The sequence below is a fragment of the Cygnus atratus genome, chromosome Z (assembly GCF_013377495.2).
Source record: "Cygnus atratus isolate AKBS03 ecotype Queensland, Australia chromosome Z, CAtr_DNAZoo_HiC_assembly, whole genome shotgun sequence".
In the NCBI taxonomy this organism is placed as follows: Eukaryota; Metazoa; Chordata; class Aves; order Anseriformes; family Anatidae; genus Cygnus; species Cygnus atratus.
Genome location: NC_066396.1, coordinates 67,264,398 through 67,287,302, shown reverse-complemented (window position 1 = coordinate 67,287,302; position 22,905 = coordinate 67,264,398).

Genomic DNA, 22,905 nt, shown 5'->3' with positions numbered 1-22,905 from the left:
TTTTCAAGTGATTCAGGGGTATCTCCTTATTTTGTTCAGATCTATGTAAACATAAGTACTAACCAGCTCTCCTGTCCCTTTGTTTGCAACTTTACAAGGCCATATATCAGGCACAATAATGTCAGCTATATGTAACATCACTACCTCCTGCCTCTGTAAGTGATAAGCTGAAAAAATTTGGACAACCCCCAGGCAGAACTGATGAGCCTCAGCCTGCAGAACGGTAGTAGCAGGTGTCAAGTCAGTAGGCAAAACTCAGCATGCCTAATGCTGGCAACCTGTCTTGTCAAGATCAACATTACTGCTCAATCCAGCACAGTACGAAAAGAAAACGTAAAGAACAAATGGAGGCCTAAATAGGAGAAACCTTCTGCTGACCTGGGTGAGACATCCTTGATGACTGCTGCGTTAATAGGATGCTGCTGTTCAGAGAGGGAACAGTCAGATGGAAGATGAACATCTCCCAGATGGAATTAGAAGCATCTTAGACCTATCGATTTTGGTTGTAACCTTTACTGTAAACAGTCCACGGGGGCCTCATCAGCCACCTGTTCAGTGATATTTGCATTGAAATATAGAGCCAAAGCAAATGAGAAAATGGCCACAGTTCCTTGCTAAAGCATCTGCTCTGTTCCATCCCTCTGTCTACGCAGCACCAAGAATAGCAAAGGTACACGTTTTAGAGGAAGGGGTAACACAGTGGCACTAGCTCACTCACACAGCAACAGAAACAATGAACACACCATTTGTCATGATGTTGATGGTGGTGGTAGTGGTATTATATCATGCAATATTTCGCTTTCTAATAATTGCTCAATTCTATACTGAAATCAGGCTTGCCAAAACTGGGAGGAAAGCCATCTGTGCCTGAAGGATGACTGCCAGAAACATTTGCAATTTTATTTTGGGGTTATAAACCTGCAGAATGGAACAAAGGCAATGCCTAAATAACCCCTTTCACTCACCACCCCCAACCACATACAGCAACAGACCTAACCCTGGAACAGCTTGGCTGGTCATTACAAAGATGTCTTTATTATTTTTAAAAGCCTCACATTTAAGAGATAAAAATAGCTCTATTGATTATTTGTGGGACTTCAGCAAACCTCTGTCAAGGTTTTGAATTGATTTAAGAGCTAAATGTAGCAATCACTGCCTTTTGACAGGAGAGAATGCCATCTCTAATATATACTCTGCTGTTTCATCTCAGCATGCTTAATAGAAAACAGATACACAACCAGCAACATCATTACTCTCCCCAACCCTCACTTTGCCTGGGAAATATCAGTGCCAGTCAGCTGACCTTCCATTCTCTCATCTGATAGATGGAATAAAAATTATGTAGCTGCAGGTGACCCAAAGCTATAATGGGAGTGAAACGTGACCTCCCTTTGTTTTCCTTTCCTTTTAGATAACAAAGGTGAAACATGGAGCCTGCTGTATTTACACAGCAATATTGACAATTGCCACTGATTAAAAGTTTGAACACAGCCCTGCAGACATTGTCTCAGCTGCCACGTGTCTGCTGTAAATGTAACATTCGGATCAGGCAGTAATCCTAAAACAATCTCTCCAGCTCACCAGATCTTCAGGTCAGATTTCCTCAGTTCCTTAGCATCTGCCTGCTTTCACTGCTGGTACGTACTTATTTGGATTCCAGCCCTTCTTCACCCTCTGACCAGAAAGAAAGCCTTAATTACCACTCCTCTTACCTCTGTGTAACAGATCAGATTGATACACAACGGCACAGGTTAACTCTGAAGACAAAGTTAGGATCCCACAGAAGATACTGCTCTGTTTAATGCACCTAATTGCTGCTTAACATAATCACAAAAAAACTGTCTCTCTCTCTTTTTTTTTTTTTTTTTAATGCGAGAAACATGATGTTAGCTCTTCATGCATGAAATCCAGCTATATTCTTCAGGAAACCTGTCCCATCTATTTGAAATAAAAGTGATGGACATTTTTGTAAGGTGATAAAACAGCAGAGAAATGCAGATCCTCAAATTTAAATCAGCTGTTAAGTAATCAGATCACACTGATGAATTTTGGTGCAATTTGGCCAGTTGCAGACCTAAACACATTTCTGCAAAAGTTGACCTACTGACATGGCTTCATTTACGCTGAATGAAATAGCAAGTTTTGACAGAGTATTTTCCAAAAGGAACCAACTGACCTGGGTATGAAGTGGTCTGATACAATACCAAGGTATTCCCCTTCCCTCAAAATACAAATGAATTCTACTGCAAATGCTATGAATGGACATGGACATCTATGTGTTAATTACTCCAGCAGTCGATGCCATGCTACCCCAAAGCGCTGCACTGGGGTGCATCCTCTGGGCTGCCCACCACTGCCCTGCATGGCAGCAGCCTAGTCATGGCAACAGCAAGATTTCGGCAGACCTCAGCATTGCCTGCTGTGAAAGGCTGCTCAGCACAAGGAAATGCAGACATGGAGCCATCAGGCGAGCCGACTCCTACAGGCAAAAGAAAGTGTAAGGCTTGTCCCGTTGGAAATCAGGCAAATTCATCTTGATAAGTTATGCTTGTCCCTGTCAGATAAGAACCTCAAGTAAGTAAAGACTTTGCGGTATGTATTTTTAACTTTAGCCCCCAAATTTTTTATGATATCAGTTTTCTCAGGTTTCTCTGCACCTTTCAGAAGAGCATGAAAGAGACTACTGCAAACACGAATTTTCCACAAAAAATGTAATCCCTGAAGAAAATTTTAAAAGTGCTGGTGGATAAACACAAGTGCATGGGAAATAAACAAAGAAACAAACAAAAAACCCACCTCTGAGTGCTAAGGAAACAATCAAATTAAGTGGGAAAACTGTTAATCAGCACTCCATCTGACATTTCTCACCCTTGAACATCCGTCTGTCCATCCATTCACCAATCCATCCACCCATCCACCCATCCATCCATCCATCCATCCATCCATCCATCCATGTGTCCATACACACAGACATTCACGCCAAATTTAAAAGGCTCATTTATCACAGGAAAGGGTTTTTATTAAAACTTTAGAGAAATTTCATAGATGTGTCTTTCATGATTACTCTTCACTGCCCAACTTTTTTGCTGACATTTTTGGAAACTTTAAAAGAGTAAAATAAATCTGACTCTGAGACAGAAAATCCATGTAGTTTGCTTTTCCTCTGAGATAAGCATGATGCTTGCAATAATCCAGTTCCTGCAGTTTGCTAGTAATTGCTAGCTGCAAGTGGCAGTCTCTGAGCTTTGTTCTGCCTAGATTCACACCCAAACAATTCCCAAATTTTACATTACATATAATCCTAACAGCTTTATGGACAAGTTAATACTAGAAAGAACCCTATTCCCAAGAACGCTTCTTGGGTAAAGGGATGAACTCAGTGTGGCAACACGACACATTCTTCACTCATATTTTCACTGCACCACAAAAGGGTTATAAAAAAAAAACAAAAACACAGAAGGCAAAGCAAGAAGCCAACAGATACATTAAAAAAATCATATTTCCAGGATACTGCTGAGACAAATGATATTGTCAGTTAACCTGGACATAAGGTTAATTACTGTAATTCAATTTATTTTAAGGGAAAATGCTATATGCAGATATCATCAATTAACCTCTGCATATAAAAATCACAATTCCTTTAATTAATAGAACAGTGCAAGATCACTTTAATTACTGGGAGTCTGTTACTTAGGGGAAACACAAAATTATCTGATATGATTTCAAGGGCAAACTTAACATTGAGGTATTGTGGATCAGAAAAAGTGAAAAGAGATTACAGTTACACAGAGATGAGGCCCTGCACCACACAAATACACTGCTCTCTTCTCCTGACACACATTCACCCACACACCGAAGAATACAAGCATCCTTACACGTTCAGTCACACCTGCTTCTTAGCGCAGCACGAGGGAATTAGAGCAGCATAGAAAAGGGAGTCAAAAGCAGCATTGACAAATGCCTGTACTACATGTTACAAAAGCAATAGCTCTGTTATTATGTGCTTTACTTCTCTGTAAAAGCTGTGGAGAAAAAGGATCAGTGTAGCAAGAGAGAACGAGCCCAGAGAGTATGACTGCCTGAATGGGGCATGATGGATGAGCTTCCTCATGGATAGGAAAAGCCTCTAATCCGTTCTCTGGGTCATTGGTGGAGCAAGGCAAAGCCACTCTCTTTTTTTCCGGGAAATATTCTCTTCCTTTTCAAAACCACGTGCAGGGGTTTCGCAAAGGACAACCCCGACTGTCACCCAGATGAGGCAGCAGTCTGTTTCCAGGTCCTGTGCTAGGGCAGGCTCAGCTATGCAGCCTTCAACACAGCACCAAGACAAAGGCATTTCTATATTGCTTGCAGTTCCTACAGCTATTTTAGGAATGATTGGCTGCATTCAGGTTCCAACAACAATAATGAGATACACGGGAAGAGAAGTTATATTTACAGCATTGATGTATGCATAATGAAGCATAATGATTGATGCTGAAAACATCATTATTAATACTCCAGCTAATTTTGTGGAGTTGAAAATAACAACACTGTGCAACAAACAGAATGTAGATATCATACCCACGATGAAACCACATCTACCAGTACCAGAACAACAGGAGTCTCACCCTGGAGTTCACTGAGGAAAGCTCAATTCTAACTGTAAGACCACTGCTTTCTCATACAACTCAAGACCTATTCCCAAACTACCTGCTCTTTTATCCCCCGACCCCACAAATTTCCTTCTTAGAGACGGGGAACACAAGAAAAGCAACGGTTCATTAGTTGAATGCACCTACGTGAATTCAGCAAGATTGAGTGATGAGTAGGCACACAGAGTCATGGTTTTTCTACAAGTCTGCCAGGTGTTTTTGAACCCAGATGAATTCTTCATAGTTTCCCTGACAGAACAGAAATTCCTGTGTAGCAACAAGGAAGAATACAGCATAGCTGGCAAGCTGCTGCTGTTATTTCTTACTCTGCAGTTCTGCTGCTTATGTGATTTATATCAAATGCTGCAGAGAGAGTTTCCTCTAACTTCGGGTTGGCCTCAATAATGTGGACATTCAGCTGATCAGCTGCCAGGAGCTGACCTACAGCCAAGTCCCAAATTCCTGCCAGTAGAGAGAAGAGAAAAAAAGCAAAAAATACATTAGACCATAAAATCAAATTACTTTCTAACGAGACTGAAGGCTGAATGCATGCACTGTGCTGAACTCGCTAGAAAAGCTTGAAGAGATCCAGGTTGCCATAAAGGTGTAGACTCCAATCTGACAAACCGATATCAATCCTTGCCTACATGTATGAGTAACATCCCAGATACACCACAGAGCAATGATTCTCCAGCTTGCAGCAGAACTACACAGTTAGCAGTTACAACTAAAGGACACTGGCTAGTTTTTATTTGTACTACTGCAAATGCTGACCTTGATGTCTGCTGGATTGTAAATAGCAACTAAATAACTGTTGCCACTGGACTTCAGAGAAAACTGTAGTTGCTGTACAGATCATGCCATCAGCATCAGCTCATGGGTTATGTTGCTTCACCTATTTATAAGCCTTCCATGTACAAAGAACTGTATATACTTAACAACTGCATCCTCATGAAAGCACATCTCCTTACATAAAGACTCAGTTAAACTTTATGGCTTTTGGGTAATGTCTCTCTTCTAAAGTGAGGAAATGGAAATACCACATCCAGATTTCCTGTGAAATTTGAGGTTGTCGTTAATCTTTCAGAAGAAGAAAATCTTTTAGTTTGAATTCTTGCTTTCTTAGAGTAACCAAACGAGATGCTTTTGGTCGTATTGCATGCTGTATTTCTTCTCATTCAAATTTGCCTGTGAGCAATTCAAAAGAGAATTTCATGAGTTTTACTCTTCAGTGGTAAACATTACCACAGTAGATTTACGTAAGAGACTATTCTTTGCACATGCATGCACCTATATTAAAACTCTGCTTGTGAAAAACTCAATTTTAGAATATCTATGACTATACACATTGACAATTTCTGGTATCCTGTACAACAGGATCACCTACATAATGGTCTGTGATTGCTCAGTAAAAGAGCTTTCAGATCCAAATATAGCACAGACAACACATCTACACAAGTATTAAAACATTCAGGCTCAAAAAAAAAAAAAAAAAAGACAAGTGTGACATACAAAAGATGACAACATAGGCAAGTTTCCTGAAGCAGCTTTTTGGAAGACCTCTATCAATGACTTGCAGTAACAAAGCCACGTGAAGGGACTTCCTTTAGGCACTTCTCCTCTTCTGGTGGAAATTTGAAGAAAGCACTAACCTATAAAATCTTTTCGGGAAGCCGAGAGGGCGCTGAGCTCTGCTACCTGACATCTTCATTACTTCAGGGTTCTTAGCAATAGCTTTTCCTAGATATCTGTTATAGATGTATCTCAGTGGGAAAAATAGCCCAGAACTTTCCCACACTCCCAAAAACTTCAGGAAAGGAAGCCCTGTATTTAGTTCACTTATCAGTCAGCTACTCTCACTGCTTTTGGATTCAGAAACACATCCAGCCACAAAACAAATGGCACTCTCCAAACATGCCAATCAAAAATTTTAAACAAAACAAACAACAAAACATAATTTTGAATATCGAGAATGTTCTTACATATTTCAAAAATACATGGAAAAATAAAGGTTGAAATTTACTGAACCACCTCATTGAATGCTGAGGCCTACCACAACTTTCCTCCTTAATTTGAAGCTAGAAGTCATGTTTGTTTGGTTTGTTTTTCCCTCAGCAAATAACCATACTTTTTTCCTCTTTGTCCTTAAAGGGTTATCTAGTCCCCCTGAACAGGAAAAAAACACCTGCACAGGATCTGCATGGAGGAGCATGGAGTCATTAGGGGCAGCAGGAACCTATGACTAGAAAGACTGAGGTGCAAAATGGCAATGCTAAATAAAATGTTTTTATAAAGAACAAAATTTGTTTGTGAAAATGAAAACTGATGCTTTGCTGGTACAGACTGCAAGAAATGCTTGTACTCTTCCTTTCTTAATCCTTAAGGAGCTCCCCAGAAGCTCTTTCCTTCGTTGCAGTTACTTCCAGGAACACTCTCTTGTAAAAGAACTTGGCTTTCCTCACACAAGAACAGATTTGGCTTTCCTTACACCAGAACGGATTACTCCCCTTACTCATACACACCCTTACATTCCCCCAAAACTGAGAATGTTATTTCTGCTGCAAGCTCGTGGTGACATATGGTATCTTCCCTCCTTATTTTGGGAGTGCTTTCAGATGATCACTAATGCTTCACATAAAATAGAATTTAAACCACCACCACCAACAACAAAACCTTGTTCTTTAAGATCAAGAGATGACTAAACTTGGAATACACCTTTTAACACACATTTTGTTAAAGCTGAATTGTGACATTCTCTTTTCTGGATGTTGTTAAGCTCTGAAGCGAGGTTTTATATGGAGGAATTGGGATAGAGAGATGTAGTAGACTTCTCACAGGGGCTGGGCAAGGAAGAAGAAGAAAAGGAAGAGGAAGCTGCTTCCTTCTGGAGCTCTCCAGCCGTGTTCCCTCTTTTTCCATCTGGGATACAGACCAACTGCCTTGCTCTTTCTCAGTTGCTAGAGCTAGGCACCCTGCTTTCCCTTGACCGGTCAAACAAAGGTAACCATCTCCCTCTGCCAGGAACTAAGTGTGCAGCCCCTGCTGTGTGTTCCCCAGGGGCATGACACAGTGATCCAGAAGAATTTTTCCTGGCTGGAAATGCAAATGGGCACAGAAGTATTTTCATAACAAATTTCACTGCTTTTTCATCTCTTGCTGTGCATACTTAGAAATGTACAAGGTCAAACATATTAGGACAAGAATGCTAAACCAACACATGCTCCATAGGCTCTTCCTGCCTAGGTTTCTCTTAAACAGGATTAATTGTACTGCATGAACCAACACACACAAATTATCTTAAAAACTTTCCTTTCCAGTATACTGCTTTCAAGGTATTTCTAATGTAAATACAGACAAAAGGCACACTCTCTTTTATGACAGCCCTGAAATAAAGGAACTCTAAATAGCAAAAACAGATTTGACTTCAGAGGTAACACAGTTTTGAATGCTACAATAAGAAACCTCTCCTTTCACCTTATTCAGCAGTAACCACTCTCACCTTTCCTCCTTCTTACACCTTTTCCTCTTTGACTTTGCAAATCTATACAGTAGATGAATTGATGATTTCCTACAATAGGAATCTGATTACTGATTGCTACTTTGTCACAAACCACCTGCACATCATCTACAGTCAATCAATGTCCTGTATAAGCTGACAAAGTCCCATCCTGTCCAAACTATTTTTGCTATTTCTAGCTAGATCCAACTACATAGTAGTTGTAAAGCTGTAACCCAGTTTCTGCCTATCACAAATTATACAGTTCGGGCTACAACCCATATGGCAAAATACTGCTTGGGATTAAAGCACAGAATGTGATCAACAGAGTTACCAACAGCAAGAAAAGAATTTTAAAAAGATATTACTCTGCTGGAAGAATATACTGCTCCACTGGAGTTCCTTTTGGTTGTTCTTTTTCTAAATGTTTGTTTTATCCCAAGAATGCTGTGCAATTTTTAAGAAAAAAAGACTGAAAAGTTTACAATCTATGTAGACAACACATACATTTGTGGATGAAGCATTTTTTCAAATTTTTACAAGAAAAACAGTTAGATGCAAATATACAAGCCTTCTTTGACTTTGTTCTTTCTCTAAACAAACTAAACTGTAAAACTATTGACGGAGTTTCTATAGCATAGCAGCCGCTATAATAACTGAGTTCCAACATCCCAAACTGTTGCTCAGGTCAACAGAGTTTTTGGCTTGAACAAATGCAGTGAATTGCTGACCTCCAGTTCAGCACCAAGTCCTTCAAAACTCAACCATCCACGCACGCACACACATGGATGCATTCCCCAAGACAGATGAATTATTGCTTTCAGTTTCCGTTTCGGCAGGGACATGACTTTGGAGCACAGTTTTCCAGTTCAAGAAGCACAAGCATGATTCATCTCACTGGCAATGCTCAGTTCATAATCATCTATTTGTTTGGTGTTTCCATCATTACCAACTGATCAGTCAGAGTTACCTCTTTTTCTATCTACAAAACTTACAAAACTTATTTAAATAGCAAAAAAGTTGTTATTAAATCTTTTTTTTTTCTTTTTTTTTTTTTTTTCCCTAAACAGTAGACTTCAGACACATTGGTGCTTTAAAAACCTGGGCAGGGTCTGGTAGTGGATTGCACAATTCACCACTTGGTCTTGGTTCAGTAACAAGAGAAATGATTCCCCACATTTTTCAATTGTCCTATAAAAGTTTTCCTTTGTTCTGTCTAATTGACTGAGTTAAATTAAATTTAACTATTAGACTGCAACATCTGCATTTACCTAGAATACTTCAATCATCGCAGTAAATTTACACTTAAAAGCAAACCTCAGAATGTCTTGGACAAATTTAAGATTTAAGATGCAAATAGTTACCAGATGATAGAACTAAAATAATATGGTTTCAATCAACAGTCATTAATTTTTAAGTTTCAATTTTAGCAGTAATAAGACAATATTAAATGTTACTTTTTTCTTTTTCTTTTATGAAAAAAATTAAGACAAAGAGTCAAGGGTCAATACTGAAGGAAAACAGTATCATGAGCACCAGTGACAAAAAGGAAAGGAAAAAAATACAATCCAGCACATTGCAGCTTTCAGCTAAAATCACAGCCAGATCTTGCATGATATAAACAGCAGCAGTAGTTCCCTTGAGACTGCAATGTTACGCACAAAACACTTCATTGATGTCTCTGAGGGACCAAAGGAGGCTGAAGGTCTGTTTTAGCTAACTATTCCAATCCTCCAATCACCTCCCCCAGAATCAGCACTCACCTTCTTCTTTAACCATAGCAGCAGCTAAAAGCCCAACTGCTCACTGCTTTGAAGAACTTGCACTTAATAAAGCTCTGTAAGTTTGATTTCTAAGTTTTTCTAAATTAAAAAAATACTAAAAATATATTTTATAGAGTTTATTAATCTTTATCTTTGGTATCCAAAAGCAGTGAAGGCTTCTGAAGGGCTAGCAAGTAATTCAGAGGCAAGTAGTGAACACCACCTCATCTGTCTTGCACTGCTCTTCTCATCCCCCTCCTCTTCCCAGCCTCCCCCCACCCCCCCTTACTTTGTTGACATCAAGATGGACAATACATGAAAATTTGATTCTTGGTAAGACGAGTCATGCAAATTAGCTTAATGAAATAGATGACTTTGTGTATGTCCCTTTGATACTGATTAAGCTCAAGTATCCACTCAGCTAATGACTAAAGTAATACCATGAGAGCTCATGTGGAAGTGTCATAGCTATACTTTTTTTCTAAACAGCCCTTTACTCAGCAGTTATACCTACCTCAGGTCCCCCCGGCCAGGAAAACAGGCCAGCTTCCAAACAGCAGACAGAAGCAGTTAACTGCTTAAGACATGACTGACGCAACACAAAAATCTGCAGCTACTTTACACAGTTTGGGCCTCATCGCATAAAGTAGATATGCTTTTGTGTCCCCAGTTTTCAAAGCAGATTACCAGTGCACTGCAAGAGGCTGCTTTGACTCTGTAATTATAGCCATCTTAATAATGATCTGTTCGATGGCTGCCTACTGCTGGTGCCCAGACAATTTAATCACTATGCACTCATCTGTGGAGAACTAGCTATCCTTCCTGTCATTTGAAACATGGGACATGTTGTGTGAAGGCGGTGTAAATGAACATCTCCTGAACTAGCTGGCTAATATACTTTCATTATTTAAAGCCTAAACTACAAAGTAGACTAGTAAAAGTGATAGCATTTTGCCTCTTATTACAAAAAGATTCTTCACCTCAGCTGCACTAGATGAACAGTCACTTCTTACCAGGCCTATACATATATTATTTACTGAGCACCAGCTGTGTGCTCTGCACTGTACAGATACAGAGAGATGCAATCCCTACTCCTGGGAAGTTTTTATACTCAAAAGTAGAGGAATTTGGCAGTCATTCTGCTTGTAGAAAACCCATTGACTTCACTACTGGGAGCTGTTGCAGAAGCAGGCATTAAGGCAGTTGCTGAAGCCAGTACAGGACCAGGTGGTAGCTGCAGTGAGATATGAAATCAATGCAGTGCTCCTACATGGACCTGTGAACTTTTAGGCCTTGTGGAAAGTACTGTGAAGGCCAACACAGAAGAGCTATGAATATCGCCCAGCATATGCAAAGATGCAGAAAGATGATGCAGTACTACAAGTTCCAATAGTTCTTTGTTGCTGATGCTAGCCTTCTCTCTACACCTCACCACCTGTGCTTGCTGTCTTAATCTGTTCTCATGTTATGATGGTTTTAAGGCAATATTGATTCAAGAATGTCCATCAACAGAAGAACCAATGTCCAATTTCCTCCAGTACCAGGGATTTATTAAGACTCCTAAGTAAACACCAGGAGTTGGCCTAATGTGAGAAGGAGAGATGAATCACCATCATGACCTCCAAAATGTATTTTATACTTGAGACGAAATCCTACTCTCAGATTCCTACAAAGATTTCCCACACCTAAAGAACAGAAGTGTCTGAAGTTACAGTTGTATTTATACACAGTGGATGGAAAAAGCTGAAAAAGAAATGGAGAAGAGCAAGGCTTAAGAGGAAAAAAAGGGGGTAGACCTGCGTACAGGAACTGGGGAACAGAGAACAAACAAAGCTAAAACTGTGAAGATGGAGGTTCAAACAGCTGGAACAGCTATAGAGGGAGAGCTGTCACAGCATCTGGGCATGGAGGGAGAGAAATGACTGGCAATGTGAGTGGGAGATGGAGAGAAAAATATAAAGATAAGAAAGAGATTTTAAAATGAATATAGCTGTATAAAGACTGCAAGGCAGACAGACAGATGCAGATATTTGTAAAAGAATCTTTAGAAGTGAAGGAAGGCAATTACAGGCAAAGGGAGAGGAAAGAGAAAAGATTCAGAGGAAATTCATAAGAAAAGGAAATAAGAAGGACATCATCTGGATGGAAAGAATTGAAAGAGTAAGAGAACACATCATTAATACTACTGTTGAATGTTATACTCATTTTCATTTGGAGTCTCTGCTTAGAAATTGGGTCTCATGGATATGAGTTATTTTGTTCCTTACTAAATCACCAACTTTTTAATTTTACAGAAATAATTAAAGGAGAGGGAAGGGCACAGGGAAGTTTTCTGTGTATTGACTGACGCCATGAATTAAACAGGCAAAGACATTGCCCTCCCCACAGCTGGCTCACAGGAAAACCATGGGTCCCAGTAGCACAGCTACACATAACACAGGTTCACAGCCTGCATCCTGTAGGTCTCTACTGGACCAAAAGCCTTCCCCATTGCTTCTATCAGATTCTCTCTGGTCATGTGCCATCGACACTGCTTCTTTATCAGCTTTTAAATCACATAAATACATTAAAACACGGTTAATACTTCCTTACATGCACTTTTCCATATCACTAGTCACTGTAGTTGCCTCAGAGATACATTTTGATCACACACAAAAGGAAAAGTAGCTTCTAGATCATAGCTGGGAAGGCAGGTGGTCCACGAAACAACTATATCACTCTTGTGAGACTTAAACTAAAAAAGCTGGAGACTTACTGAGCCAAGGGAATTTTGCCTGTGCATGAGAATTGTCCTTATGTTTAAGAGATGAAGAATTTGGAGTCTGGGCCCAGCTCCCTGTGTGTATCCATGTGTGGCTTGATTTATATAGTAATTTTGTCTGTTGCCTGCAGCACATGTACTTGTTATAAAAGCATGGGAAAATGTCTTCCCACAGAGCACTATCATACACCTCAGACAGTGGCTGCAAAGGAGAGGACTGACAAATGACCCATAAGGAGGGGAAAAAAACATCTAAGCTTCAAGGTGGCATGGAAGAGCACGGTGGGAAGGACAGAGGCAGGGGAAAAGCAAGGACAATGGAAAGGGAACCTCAAAGAACTAATAAGGAGCAAGAACATACACAGAAAGCCCACCACATCATGGACCTAACTTGTCTTGTGGGAGTTGGGCAGATAAATCTAAATAGAATAGACCTCCATTTTCATACAGCTCCAAAGATAAACATCCTTCCCATGAAACCATTATAAATCCCTAATCTTCAGGGTCTATTTAAAAATTGTAACTCAGCTGTTGCAATTTGTATTGGACTGGAATTTGGCAGTCCCAGACATCAAATCAATTCCACATGAGAAGGGAATCTACAATACTCCACTTTACAGCCTGAAATTGCACTTTCAAGGGTTTTAGATGCTTTCTACACTACTCCAAAGTGAAAGAAAGAGTAGGATAATTTTTAAAGCTAGGGATCGTTGCAGCTCTCAGTACAGTCAATGGAAAGATTCCCACTGGATATAAAGGACCCAGTCAGAAATACAAACGACATGCTTTTGACATTGCTCTTCTCAAAAACAATGAAGAAATAAAAATGATGCATAAATATTTAAGATTAGGGCATTTACATCCTGAATATGTACAACAGATATTCGACATTAATGTATCACTTACCAGCCTGACATGCTGTTTTACAACACATTGCTGTTCCTTGCATAGTCATTCATTGATTTCCATGCATTTCTCCATGCTTTTTTTTTTTTTTTTCTAATACCATCTTATTTTAATGGGGTTACATGTCCCACATAAGGTTTGTATTTCATATGGCAAAGATCATGAGCTATGCACTGTCATACATTCAAACCGTTAAAAGAATGCAAACTGCAGATCTGGATCCTGAAATACATAGGCAGGCAAAACTGCCATTTAATTTAATAAAGTCAATGGGAGTGCAGCCAGTAAGTCAGACCTTATGAAATTAATATTCTGCACTAGCTAGTCTGCTAGTTTATGTTATAGGATGTGTCGGGCACTGCTAAAGGCAACATACCGAATTCAACCTCACACAACCCTACAGCAGGAACACTCCATTTATTTATATGGAAACATTCCTACTAAACAAGCACTGGAAACTGTGAAGTCTGGTTTGCTAGGAATTTGTGTCTTTAAAAGGACAGAGTTCCCTGTCTGGAGGCCCCAGTGAAGTCGCACTCTTCTACCTGCTTGCTGGGTCTCATGAAACTTGCAGTACCTTGGAAAACAACTGTCTTGCTTGTAGTTTGGGCTATGTCAACCCAGCCCCTCAAAAGTTACTGTGGGAGAGCTGACAGCCACATGTGTGCAGACAATATGATCACAGAAGCCTTTTTCCTTAGGATGCCAGGCTAAAAATATATCCATTTACATTGATTGCGCAGAAGAATTTCAGCCCTGGAACTACAGTGGGAATTGTACCCCAAATTGCTCAGAGCCAAATTTAGCCCTGGAGACTGAATGAGGCTCAGCCTATCTCTGAATCCCCTCAGTTCTGTGGGTTTCAGACACTTCCTTCACACTGTCCTCACACAGTTGTTTGCATTTAATGGGAAACAGTTGAATTTCCTGTTAACTTGTAAGCAAAGCACCCTCTCCATGAGCGCTGGGGTCCCTGCCTGGCTGCCTTTAAATAGCCGAGGCTGACCAGATAGTGACCGTCAGTTCAGCGAAGAAAGGGCCGTTGTGCCAGCCCGCTGCCCCCCTGGAAGCTGGGCCACACAGCGCTGCCATCGCCTGTCGCAGCCCCACTCACAGCTTGGGGAGGTAGGCTGAGCAGACAAGAGCTGGCTGTCAATGTGTCAGGGCGACATCATCGTGCAAAAATCCTGGAACAGATGCTGGCAGGCGGACAAAAATTTGTTACTTATTTGCAGGGATTTTAGAACAGGAAAGGCGCGGGGGGAGTAAAATACCTCAATTCTCCACACAGGGACCTGGCAAAATCCCAAACCCTGCTCCTCCTGAAAAGCTCCGTGTGCCAGAGTTTCCTTCAGGTACTACGGCAGCGTCGACAGCAAGATGTTCTCAGCAGCCGAGTAACAGCTGCACAATACAAGCAGCAACTGAATGGCTGAACAGCTCTTTATACAGGCGTGGTGTGATAAAAACCTGGTGTTCTTTTGTCCTTCACAAAGCCTCTACTTTGCTGACTCCAAGTTCAAATCTCACGGGCTATTAGGAGAAGGAAGAAGGACAAGGCATTAACATGCACGGTAGAAAAGAATGTGCTTTATTCTGGAAACCAAGCCTGCACTAGGAGCTGTGTTACATCCTAAATACCAAGCCAGAAACAGCTTTCATATCAATTAGAAGGTAAGTATTTTGGCACACAGCGATCAAGCCTTCAGTCGCAGTGCAACTCAAGCCTGATCTACATGATGTGGTAAAAGTGGAGCACTGTCCCCTCACTAGCTGTGCTCTCTAATAAGGACAAACGAAAGAGTTACAAAGCCGTCATCAAATGGCAGCCTTGCATCTTATTTTTTAGAGGTTGTGACTTTTTTCCCCCAAGTTCCCAATCTTTACTCCCCATAGAATAAATAATAGCCACATGAGAGGTTGGAACCTCTCTTTATACCAATGAGTCAAACCTTGTGTGAGCAGAGATAGTTAGGCTACTTCTAACTCATTTGAATTGCGCTGAAGTAACAGTAAGAGGAAAAATATATATATAGATCAGGAGACCACGGTACAGAAAGGCAGAGGAGGACTGGAGTGGCTATTCTTGGTGGCAAGCTAGGAGCCAACTGAAATACCTGGTCTCCAAGTTTGTTCTTCTGGGGAATTATCTAATGCCCTTCTCCTCATGTTTAAATTTTGTCCAGAAGAGGGCTTGTAAGGAGGCCATACGGAACTCAGGTGGAACAGTGCATGACTGGTAGGTACCCTTCCACAGTGAGCTAGCTGGTGTTTGCTCCCAGATCCACATGTTCTCTTGAGAATATTTATGAGCAATTCAAATTGCATGAGGCCTTTGTTTATTCCTCTGCAAATCAGCATCACAATACAGTACCTGCCTCACAAGGAAGTTACGAGGCTTCATTGATTCTCATAATGCACTACAAGATAATCAAATAAAGGATGCTAGGCAAGTGTATGATGATGTTATTGCTCCCTGGAAATCCCCCTTTTCCTAGTTGGCACAATTTTCCCTTTTCTCTGTTTAATTTTAATCTCTCTTAGCCCTTGGGCTACAGTTTACTGCTCTGTCTCTAAACTGAGGCCAAAAACTCTGCAAATAAATCTCCACTAGCAAAGTTGAGTCAGTGTCAGAGTTTTTAGTGTAAACTATGGGAATTAAAACAAGTTACACTGTCAGTAATATAAAAATTCAGCTCTCTCATCCTTGTTGCAAAAGCTTTTTATAGAGCTCTCTAAAAGAAGACTAAGTGTTTGAAGGTCAACAATTGGTTTTGTGCCATATGTGCTTAAGGCTGAATATCCCTATGAACACTTGCACGGATTTGGGGGAAGGAGGGGCAGGTGTAGGGTGTAGTGAGAGAAGGCCCAGCAGTTGAGGAAAGCTTGAATTACATGCTGGCCTTGCAGAAGCAAACTGCTAATTACTAAGAATTAGCTTAGACTAAAAATCCTGAACAATGTTGGAACTGAAACCAGACAGTGCAGTCCTTCCACTTATTAGTTTTTTAAAAACAAGGTGATCATTTTGAGAAGGAAAAGAACAACTGCAGAGACATTTCATTTGAAAGAAATGATGCTCTGAATTTATAAATCGTATAAGATGGGGTGCTAAATATATGGTTGAAATACCTGCTAAAAAAGGAGATTACCATAGATGCAATGAAGGGTTAATTTTTTATACTGATGATGATAGTCCACCAACATTGCTCTTGTCTGCCAGTAATTAACACGTTATTATCATTACTGGTTCAAACACTGTGGCAATTCCAGCACACTTGCTGGTATCTTTCACACGGCTGGATATCTAGGACAGAAAAATCTCTAAGTTCTGTAAGCCTTAAAGAAGATTGATTTATCCATGCAGAAATTTTCATGTGTAGCTGTATTATACCCTTGTTTGCATGTTTTTTCCTTTCCGTAACTCCCATTACTAAATTAGTGCTCTCTTACTTCAATGAGTTTTTTCACCCTGCCAGATTTCATGAAATCTCTTTAATATAAAATAGAACAGATACATTCAAAGATGCGCAGCAGACTTTACACTAGCATACTGCAGAAGATGCTCCTGGATGCTCATGAGGACAACCTCAGCCCTCATTGATGTCTGTTCACCATCACGGTGATCCATGCAGTGGAGCTTTAAGCTTCTACCTACTGAAAAATATGCATCCTGCAAGTCCCAGTGAAGAATGCACTGGTGGCAGTAGTGCATGATTTCCAGTTGTTCTGTTCTGCAGAACAATTTCATATTAGGTTCCCACTGAAATAAAGGATTCTTACCTAGCTGCCACCAGGTTCATTCATACTCAACAATGGTATTTGCTTCAGTGGTACAATTCCCTATTTCCTTCACTGTGAGAGTAAAATGAAGTACAGCTCTCTTTTTACTAGAATTCAATGGACAGATAACCTCCACAGTTCTCGTTACAAAGCGCATGTTTTTAGCCTCTGTGGTGCTTAGTAACATGATGCTGTGCTCTGGGGGCCTCTGCACTTGAAATAATAAATAAATACTAAATACTAAATATAATATATGTTGTCAATTGCCCTCATGTTTCATTTTATTTGCTGTTTTTCTCTTTGTCTAACGACTTGGGAAGTGCAGTCTACTAATTACTAAGAATGCATAAATTCAAGTGGAAAGAATTTGTTTTTTTTTCCAGAATCACACACACAAAAGTCATGACACTTCCCATGTTAAGGAACTTTCAGAATACAACATTTTTATTTTTTTTCCAACCAGTTTTGAACTACATTCTTTGCTTCTTAAAAAGTTCAATTAAACCATTTAAAGGACTCCATTCTCAAGACTGTCTGCACTTATATTTGTTGACTCTGTTTGCAATGAATAATCAACATGTTAAAACAGGCTAACAAAATTTTTGATAAATCACTGCACTGTGACTAGAGACCTCTTGCAGCCTAAGTGGCATTTTTATTTACTTGAAGATTATAAAAAGTTGTGCAGATGAAACACGGATAAAGGCATATAAGCCCTCACCTTTTAGCAAAACATTCTTTCAAAGACACTGAAGGTGATGACAGGCTTGACTAAGTGCCAGCTGCAACTGGTGCAACTTCAAAGAGTGCAAGAGAGTGTGCTCATTATTTTTTTCTGGCCAGACCTGAGCAACTGTATCTTGGATACGCTCCTCGTTAGTGCACTGAAACAGCCCCCGTCACCAGGCATTCCAACTGGACCGCTTCAGTGAGCCACTCACAAACTGAACACAGTGCATGAAAGATGATCCGATTCTCCTTGTTTTTCCCATTCTCCATCTCATTTTCCCTTTTAAGAATTTATTTTCAGTCAAAGGATTGCCTCCATCTTCACTTCTTCCTTTGTCCACTATTAAAATCAACAGAACAAATTTCAGGTGTCAACAAATGGAGGCATCAGAGTTAATATAAAAATGCCTGAACTATTACAGACTTTCCAAATGGAGGAGCAACATGTGCTGCTCTCAGACACACACCCCACCTCTGCACTGGCACTTTTTGTGAATTATGGGTTTCAGAAGAGGAGAGAAAGCAGCCTTGATCCAGATGAGAGGGAGAAGAGCTGGTGCTGCTTGAGAGGCAGCTCTGTCTGCTGCTAGTTCTGAGGGCTGAGAGCAGAGACCATGCTGACAGGGAGTAATGAGGGGGACCCAAAATGTTTCATCCCTTGATAAATCAACATGTTAAGAGCAGATGCACAGGATCCTGGAACAAAATCACAATCAGTGAGAGTTTTGCCACTGATCTCACATGAGCAAGTATTTCTCTTGATGTAAGGCTCACACTCACTCTCACTGATGCCAGCAGGAAAGCACAGTTTTTAAAGATGAAGAACAGGAAAGCGCTCATTCTTCTAAGAGGAAGATCACGTTGGTGGGTATTTCTGCCTACTTTGTACAATAGCTATTAGTTAATAACCTAAGATAAATAAAAGGTACATGTTTTTCAGCTAATCATGTAGACAGACCTGCAGGTGACTGGTTCCATAGGGTACTCATTCCCAAGCATTCACTATAGGTAACACTTTCTGTATCTGCAAGTGCAGGAACTACTAAAAATTATTAAACTAACAAAATAGCTCTGCTTGTGATGACTCAGTTCACAATAGCAGGTTATTTATGTTGGCCAAAGTATTTTCAAAGATATAGAAAAATGAACTCAAGTCTCTTCCTTCAATACAAAATTTAATTTTTATTTGAGCTAGTGGTAATCACCTTTACCTGGGGAAAAATTAAACTGGAACTGGAACTCCAGCTCACATACTGAATCCCATCCACATTTTCCTACAATTTGCATAAATAATACCTCATCTCTGTGCCAGGCTCCCTGCTTATGAAGAATGTATCTGTATTAATATAACATGGGGATCAGCATACAAGAAGTTCTCTGCTTTTTGGAGATCTCCTGAATCTCAGGTGATTCTGTCTTTCCTCAAAGACTGACTGTGCAATGCATCAAAGAGCGTGACAATCAGACCTCCTGAGATGTTGTCACACAGCAGAAGACAAGGGCGAGCAGACAACCTAACAAGAAGCAAAGAGGCAGAAACTAAGCAGAAGAAGGAAGAATATGAAGGAGCAGACACCACTGCAATCAAGATGTGGAAAGAAAAGCAGCTGCAATTACAGAGAAGGAAGAAAGACTTGAAATATGAATCCTTTAGAGGAAGAAAGGATTTTGTTGAACTGCAGTAAAGATTAGGAGCTTGTCAATACTGGGATCCTGAGGAAAGCTAAGACAATTGAAGAAAGATGTGAATTTGAAGTTTATTCTTTAAACACACTAATCTTCCAAAGCATGCAGAGTTAAGCTGAGGTAAGGCTACTTCAGAATAAGATCACTCATGCAGGGATCAATGCATTCTAATTAAACCATGGTTGTAGTCAATGAATCTTAACTGTCTGTGTCCTAGAGAACAAGGAGATGCAGAAAAAAGAAGATACCGGGAGATAAAAGTTACAGTGAAAAGGAGAGACATGAAAAAATTTGATGGCAAAATAAAAATTGTTAAGATTTTATCCCAGCTGTCTAGATCTTTGACATCCTCACTGCACTCAATTTCTCCAAAACACTTATATGTAGGAGTAATATTTGGCGTTGCTGGTAAGTTGTAAAAAGTTTCTGCTGCAGGTCCAGCAAGATATTACATCCTAGAAGGTTCCTGTGAAGATCATGAAGTTTGCTCTGGTTAATCAGCTGGACATCCTGTGTGTATTACTACAGGAAACACTGAAAAAAAAGCAAAAGCATTTCAAGTGAGAGCACAGGATATTTCACATTCCTTGTTCCTGTTATTTAAAAATTTAGCTGAGGCGGTAGGACTGCAGGATTCTGGGTTGTTCCTTCACTGCTGAACCCAATTCCCACCCCCATCCTGCCAGCAGTGGGATGCCGGTTCCACTAGGTCCTTCCCAGACACCCATACACACACAAGGTTTGTCTATTTAACCTGCTTCACAGCAAGGGAAAGCCCTAACGCTTTCTGAGATGTATTTCAGCCCCAAACCACAATAGCTCCCTGAACAGATGAAATAAAAGTAACTTTTCTCAAGGAACTCTTGTTGAGTGCTCTGATAAGGATAAAGCTAGTACAAGCAACAGCCTGATCCGGGGTAACTCTTCCCACTGTTTCCAGTCAGCAGAGTCTGGAGTCTCTGTTTACCCTGATATAATATGCCTCCGGTCATACCTATGAAGAACCCAGCACTGTGGTGTGCAGGTGTTGTATTCCATAAGGCACGAAAAAAGCTGAGGTCTATGGCAACTGGTTTTCTGATGAAGTCTGGCAGCTATGTGTTTTAAGTGCAAGTAACAAAAATAAAAACTGTGTTCTAAAATTAAAGGGAGTTGAAAAAAATGATGCTAACAAATATTTTCTTATCCCTTCCACTTTCGTGATAGAGAACTATTTCTGCTCTTGAACCACAAGCACAGCCAGCACTTTTTGTGGCCGGCTCACCGTGCATGGTTTTATGGTTCAGATCCTTTCAGTGCTCTCACCCTTCTTCGGAGGGCAAACCTGACAAAGACCAAGCCACAAGGCATTTTCTGAAAGGGAATCTTCTGATGTCAGCGCAGAGCTGCCAGGCCGTGTCCTTAACCACTATTTCCCATACAGTGGTGTTTTGGGAAGGGAAGAAGGGAAAGAAGCAGGGAACAATGCATCTTTGTGTCGTACAGATTTCCAGGAATAGTACATCTGTGCCCTGGCTGTGACATGGTTTTCACACACCTTTCTTTCCCTAGCACATACCAGGCCAGGCTTCTGTAACTCAAGCTAATCCAAAGCCTCATCAGGCCACGTGCGAGGCTCCTGAAGGTTTCTGCCAGTCTCAGTGATCCTACAAGCTGCTGAAGGCAATGGGAACCATCTTGCATAGAATCTGCAGTCAGAGTCTAAAGTTTTGTGTTTTGTGTTTGTTTTTTTTTTCCCTCCTCTCATACTATGAAAATTACAATATTGTACTTCACCACAGCAGAGTTTCAAGGAGCTGCAAATCAGATATGTGAGAGTAGGCTGAATAATAGCTTCTAACCATTGTGATTTCCACTGAAAAATTCATTCCCACTAACTGACTTTATTTCAAAAGTGTTTATACACTAGAAAGGCAGGCTACAAATACAGTTTTTATGTGAACTGAAGAAGTAGGATTTTTTTTTTTTAATGGCAAGTAATTACCAAATATCAGGTCTTCTATAAGGAAGAGAGATACCACTTAGCACTGATTTAATACATCTACTTTATCTGGAGGTTATATCCTGTACTTGAAAGCGGGTGCAAATTCTTAATATCCCTACCATCCATAAGTCTATCTGATTCACTTGTGATCATTACCAGGAAATGCTTCTGTCTACAATTTTACACTTCTTTTCATGTCTAATAGGAGTAGTACTACTGACAATTCCCAGCACTAAAATTTGTACAAACCTTGTATATATTGATATGGTAAAATAACAGTGAGTCTACACCAAACAAAGGAGTGAGTTTACCAAAAGACCCTTAAAACCAGAATTTATTGACCACAGCTGAGCCCTGTGCTAACACATACACACAGTACCTTGCACAAAATCACTGAGAGCTAACTGGTGAACCGCTGTGTGCTGAGCTGTGACAACACTCCTTCTGCTTCTGTGCTCTGGTGCCCACATACACCAGGCTAAAAATGCTTCTCCTCGTCACCTTGCCCTACAAGACCACCTAGCTGGTGGGGACACAGAGCTGTTGCAACCCATTCACCGGGTAGTGAATGTACTTGGAGTAATTTTACTAGACCAATTTCTCTCTCTTTTATTCCTTTTTTTTTTTTTTTTTTAAATAGGGTCATTGCTAATTGTGCTGGTGACTGTGGAACTACCCTCAGCCTATTCAGAGTGAGCTTCCCTTCTCATAATTTTTTTCTCTGTCAGCCCTGATTTAGCAGCTTTGGTTTCTACTTTCAAATGCAACAGGATTGACAATCAGACGAAAGTTCTGAAGACTCTGCTGTTTTGTTGTTGGTTTTTGTTGTTGCTTTTTAAGAAAAAAAGGGTTCATTGCAGATGATACTTCTTTTCCCAGTGAGAGTCTGATTGCTGATGACAGCCAAAATTACTTGTATAAAGTTCAAGAATCAAACTGCAGTGTCACTGCTTTTCACATTCTCCAGAATTTGTAAAAAACTATTTCCCTAGAGTCAAGCTCTTCCCAATTTTCCTCTCATGCTACCTTATCACTCCTGAATTTTTAAAATTGTTCTTAGCTCCCTCAGAACCCAGAAGTACGTACTCAATATAACCCACTGAACTGTAGGTGTTTTTTTTTTTTATTATTATTATTTTGCTTTTAAATAAAGTACCAGAGAC